This window comes from Thalassophryne amazonica, chromosome 20, assembly GCF_902500255.1.
Source record: "Thalassophryne amazonica chromosome 20, fThaAma1.1, whole genome shotgun sequence".
NCBI classification, from domain to species: Eukaryota; Metazoa; Chordata; class Actinopteri; order Batrachoidiformes; family Batrachoididae; genus Thalassophryne; species Thalassophryne amazonica.
Genome location: NC_047122.1, coordinates 39,294,638 through 39,300,637, shown reverse-complemented (window position 1 = coordinate 39,300,637; position 6,000 = coordinate 39,294,638).

The window sequence follows — 6,000 nt, the reverse complement described above, 5'->3', positions numbered from 1 at the left end:
TATTTCCAAAACACTTTTCTTTCTGCTTATGGACTTCATCAAAGAAATTCATGCAAAATGTTGACAAATTTCGCATCTCGCATTGTAACAAAAAAAAAAAAAAATCCAGAATCGGCATCCGGACCACAATCAGCACCTCAGTTTAATGAGTTGTGCCTCTTGATGGAATTGATCATTCTGTGTTTCACTGAGGTGGGCTGAAACCCACCATATGCAGGTCACTTTGTGGGATGTCAGTAACCCCTGAAAACAGGTCAGTGGATCATTAGATTGTGTATCTTTGCTTTGTCCACTTCCCCTCCTTAATTCTAATTGAGCAAAACTGCAGAAATACAGCTTTTGGGAAATAGCTGCATCTTGTAGCGAAACCATCAGGAAAGTACCGGCAGTTTGGAGGTGGTGAGGAACTAAAACAGATTTGTTTTGCTTTACTGGAAACCTCATATCCTTCATGCACAGCATGTGACACTGACTATGTCTACATGGACAGCAATATTCTGGTTTAACGCGATTAAAACACTCTGAATAAGACACTGTCATGTAAATGGCATTTTCTGACTATCTTAACCCAAATAAGATCACAATTGGCATAAACAGTTTAATGAAGACGTGGAGTATTCTGATTTTAGTCAGATTATTAAAGTGCAGTGATGACATGTAAACACATTAATCAGACTGACATCCTGTTAACAGTTTTACACCACGAGGCATATGGGAAGTAATTAATGTGGTAACAAGTCATTAACCAGAGAATGAGCTGTAACGTTATTGTTTTCTTTTTTAGAAAAAGGTCAATCAGATTAATGCTGACCATGTAAATGTGACGAGGTTAAGGAGATGATCTGAAAGCAGTTTGGTTAAATAAGATGTCAGTTACATTAATGTCGTAATATTAGTCCTTGTTTCTGTAATGGGCCATGCATGACATGTAGGAACAAACAGGACAAAATTAAAAGGTTTTCATTTTCTTTCCTTTACAAATCAAACCAGTTCTAATTGTGGCCTCTTTTGGTTCTAATTGTGGCCTCTTTGAGGACAGACTGTTCTTTGCGGTGGTAAAACCTGTTCTGAAACGTTCCCAGTGTTTTCAGCTGGACACCAAAATCCTTAAAGCTCAAATTTAAGGCAAATCACAATACAGCAGTAATTTTATGAGTGGAATGAAATCAAACATCAGACTGGATGTTTTTTGTTTTTGTTTTTTTTCCCCAGATTTACAGAAAAACAGTGCTGTTGTGGTTCTAAAACTTTGGTTGGAAGTTTGTGCAGAATTTTAGAATTCTTTCTGTAGTTTTAGGTACATTCAGTCTGCTCCAGAGTAAGATTTTTTTATTTTTTAAATATTCAGGTTGACTACACTTTTTGAAGTGCTTTGAAAAAGAAAAAAAAAGAGGAATAAGGAGAAAAATGAGTGTGGAAGAAAATGGGACGGGAGCAGGCGGACACTGGACGTGGTGTCACTTTAAATACCGAATCAGTTTTGCATGCGACAACAACAGCATGCACATGTGCAACACCAAAGTATGACTCTGTACTAAACGCGCAAGCTTTCTTAATGGTCCTTGCCGGCAGGGATGTACGTACTTTCTAATGCATGGCTGGATTTTTATGTCTTGCTTGAACTTAACGTGCATTCTTTTAAAAGCTGAAGCGTTATGTTCGGCCTCTGTCGTCACATTCTTTAACAAGCGTGTGACTTTTTTTTTTAATTAAGGGGGCGGGGGGGGAGTGTACATTTTATAAGCAAACCTTGAGGTTTCACACCTCCTGTTGCCTTTTGAGCACGTGCAAGAAAGAATGTTGCGCTAAAAGACGGGAAGCGCATCATTTCGAGAGCTCCTTGTTAATGGTGTGGTGACAAAAACAGGGCAGCCAATACTTGAAGTGTACTTGGAGTGTTTGGGGGGTTTCTTTTTTTTTTTTTTTTGTCTGAACACGTTTTATAGTTGACTCTGGAATGTTCAGTCAGCACACAGCCTTTCGCTCGGCCTGCTGGGAGATTGAGTTCGTACCTTTGATTACATCCCAGTGACTTGATTACTGAAGTGAGCGAATGTTAAATGATGTCAGCCAAAATCTTTTTTTTTTTATGCACCGGGGGGTCCTGACATTGCACAGAACTTGCACATAACTTGGAAACATGCATATTTATTTTCTTCGAGTTCTCTTTTCTATAAAGGAGGGGTTTTTTCCCCCTAAAGAATAACTTAAAGCTGTTACTTGAGGTGGATGCAGGCTGGAATGTGCATGTGAGTAAATGTGTCCGTGGGTTCGCAGTCACGCATACGTACAGCGAAAGCATGCGTTATAAAATGTCATCTCAGTTTGCTTTTGGTTCTTGATATTTGTTCTCAGCAATTGCCTGGTTTACACTTAACTCTGGAATCTGTGGCTGCAATCGCAGGAGGTTATTCACGAGTCTTTTCTGTCTGTTTTAAACTTGATGAGAAATGTCTTTTGTTTTTGTGTCTGTTCTTTGCTTTGTGCAGAGCCACAGATGAGAGTTTGGCCTTTGCACTTTTCAGGGGCAGCCATGTTGGCGCCAGCGTCCTGCCCGGTGCTTCTGCACCAGCTGATCATTGAATGAATGTTCCAGGTGTTTTATTGTTGTTGTTGTTTTTGTCCGTGACTGCAGCACAGCGGCCGTGCATTAGTCAAACGTCGCTGAACTCTCGTCTGTTTGTGGCTCTACCTAAGAGTAAAGCTAATGGAGAAAGATGCCTGTAACCTTTGACCTTTAGAGATTAGACACTTAAAGAATGGGAAAGCAAGTGTACTATAGAATATGCCTTGTTACTTGGAGATAAAATATGTAAATATACCTACTTCTTATTTAGAGTCTTCTTTTTTGCTGCTATTAAAAATGGTTATTTTTGTTAGTTTTGTTCTGAATATAAAGTCTGTATATATCTATATATTCTGTAAATATGCTTGAGCCTTAAATGTAGGAATCTGGAAGAACACTGTCAGGATTGCACCTTTAAAAAAAAAAAACAAACAAACAAAAAAAAAACTGTTCAGAAACAAACGTCGTCTTCTCTTTTATTACTAAACTTTTTGAAGCCTTAACGTATTTTTCATATTGAATGAAACATGGACACACATCTGCTGATGACAGATGCGCTACACTCTACATACAGGGGTGCAGCCAGGAATCATTTATCTAATGTGTGTGTGTGGGGGGGTCTGTAAATATTTTATGTTTTGAAATGTTGAAAGGTACAAATAAATTGTGCCTTTCAAGCATTTGCAAGTGTCATCCTGTGAAGTAGTTGTTTCATTTAGCGTTGAAAGCACAGTGAATTTTCTGAACCAGTTTCATTTTGTGTTTGAAACCTTGAATCCTTTCGTTTTTCATAATTTTATTTAGTCGTGTTTACAACATTTTGAAATGATTACTCAATTCTTTGAAGCATCCATCCATCCATCCATGGATGGATACAACCCCTGGCAAAAATTATGGAATCACCGGCCTCGGAGGATGTTCATTCAGTTGTTTAATTTTGTAGAAAAAAAGCAGATCACAGACATGACACAAAACTAAAGTCATTTCAAATGGCAACTTTCTGGCTTTAAGATACACTATGGGAAATCAAGAAAAAAAAAATTGTGGCAGTCAGTAATGGTTACTTTTTTAGACCAAGCAGAGGGAAAAAATATGGAATCACTCAATTCTGAGGAAAAAATTATGGAATCATGAAAAACAAAAGAACGCTCCAACACATCACTAGTATTTTGTTGCACCACCTCTGGCTTTTATAACAGCTTGCAGTCTCTGAGGCATGGACTTAATGAGTGACAAACAGTACTCTTCATCAATCTGGCTCCAACGTTCTCTGATTGCTGTTGCCAGATCAGCTTTGCAGGTTGGAGCCTTGTCATGGACCATTTTCTTCAACTTCCACCAAAGATTTTCAATTGGATTAAGATCCGGACTATTTGCAGGCCATGACATTGACCCTGTGTGTCTTTTTGCAAGGAATGTTTTCACAGTTTTTGCTCTATGGCAAGATGCATTATCATCTTGAAAAATGATTTCATCATCCCCAAACATCCTTTCAATTGATGGGATAAGAAAAGTGTCCAAAATATCAACGTAAACTTGTGCATTTATTGATGATGTAATGACAGCCATCTCCCCAGTGCCTTTACCTGACATGCAGCCCCATATCATCAATGACTGTGGAAATTTACATGTTCTCTTCATACAGTCATCTTTATAAATCTCATTGGAACAGCACCAAACAAAAGTTCCAGCATCATCACCTTTCCCAATGCAGATTCGAGATTCATCACTGAATGACTTTCATCCAGTCATCCACAGTCCACGATTGCTTTTCCTTAGCCCATTGTAACCTTGTTTTTTTTTCTGTTTAGGTGTTAATGATGGCTTTCGTTTAGCTTTTCTGTATGTAAATCCCATTTCCTTTAGGCGGTTTCTTACAGTTCGGTCACAGACGTTGACTCCAGTTTCCTCCCATTCGTTCATTTGTTTTGTTGTGCATTTTCGATTTTTGAGACATATTGCTTTCAGTTTTCTGTCTTGACACTTTGATGTCTTCCTTGGTCTACCAGTATGTTTGCCTTTAATAACCTTCCCATGTTGTTTGTATTTGGTCCAGAGTTTAGACACAGCTGACTGTGAACAACCAACATCTTTTTGCAACATTGTGTGATGATTTACCCTCTTTTAAGAGTTTGATAATTCTCTCCTTGGTTTCAATTGACATCTCTCGTGTTGGAGCCATGATTCATGTCAGTCCATTTGGTGCAACAGCTCTCCAAGGTGAGCTCCTTTTTAGATGCAGACTAACGAGCAGATCTGATTTGATGCAGGTGTTAGTTTTGGGGATGAAAATTTACAGGGTGATTCCATAATTTATTCCTCAGAATTGAGTGACTCCATATTTTTTTTCCCTCTGCTTGGTCTAAAAAAGTAACCGTTACTGACTGCCACAATTTTTTTTCTTGATTTCTTATAGTGTTTCTTAAAGCCAGAAAGTTGCCATTTGAAATGACTTTAGTTTTGTCATGTCTGTGATCTGCTTTTTTTTTTTTTCTACAAATTAAACAACTGAATGAACATCCTCCGAGGCCGGTGATTCCATAATTTTTGCCAGGGGTTGTAGAATAGAATGCTTTTTATTGTCATTATACACAAGGTACAGTGAAATTAAAAGACAACTCCTGTAGTGCAAAGGTGTAAAAGTAAATATAAAAAAATATAAATATAAAAAGACATAAGTATATATATGTATTTACAAGGGAGCCAGTAGGTATATATGGATGGATGGATTTTCTGAAACTGTTGTTTGTATTAAACTTTATTTAACCAGATCAAAAACGCCTATTGAGGTCAAGACCTCTTTCTCTATCGTATTATCAGGTGTACAACAAGGATTTCATTGATATTCCAGTTCCTCCAGTGATGTGTTGAATGCAGGAGGTGAGGGTGACTGCCCAGGTGACTTCTTGCAAAACCAGCTGCTGATCTGCATTTTCAGGATTCTTTCACTCTGTGTTCTCGGACAATAACTTCTTAAATCAGCATCTGCAGTGCTTTCCCATGATGCAATGTAGTTTAAGAAGACGAGAATGGTACAGTGCATCCAGAAAGTGTTCACAGTGTTTCACTTTATCCACATTTTGCTGTGTTACAGCCTTATTCCAAAATAGAGTAAATTAATTTTTTCCCCAAAACTTCTGCTCACAACACCCCTTGAAAAAAACTTTTTAGAAATATTTGCAAATTTATTAAAAAAAATAAAAAAATAAAGCACACATAGGTGGGTGATTCTTAGACTACGGGCACTTATGTCCTTTGATCATATTGTATGAAAAACAGAAAAATGGGGACATTTCACACTTTTATAGTTATCTTTACAATGACAGTGTGTTAAGAAATTTGTTCTAGTAGTCTGATGACTTTTTCACCTTTTTTCAGCATCATTATATGCAAATATTGCCGTTTTGTGCTTGTCCCCCACCCAGACTTTTGAT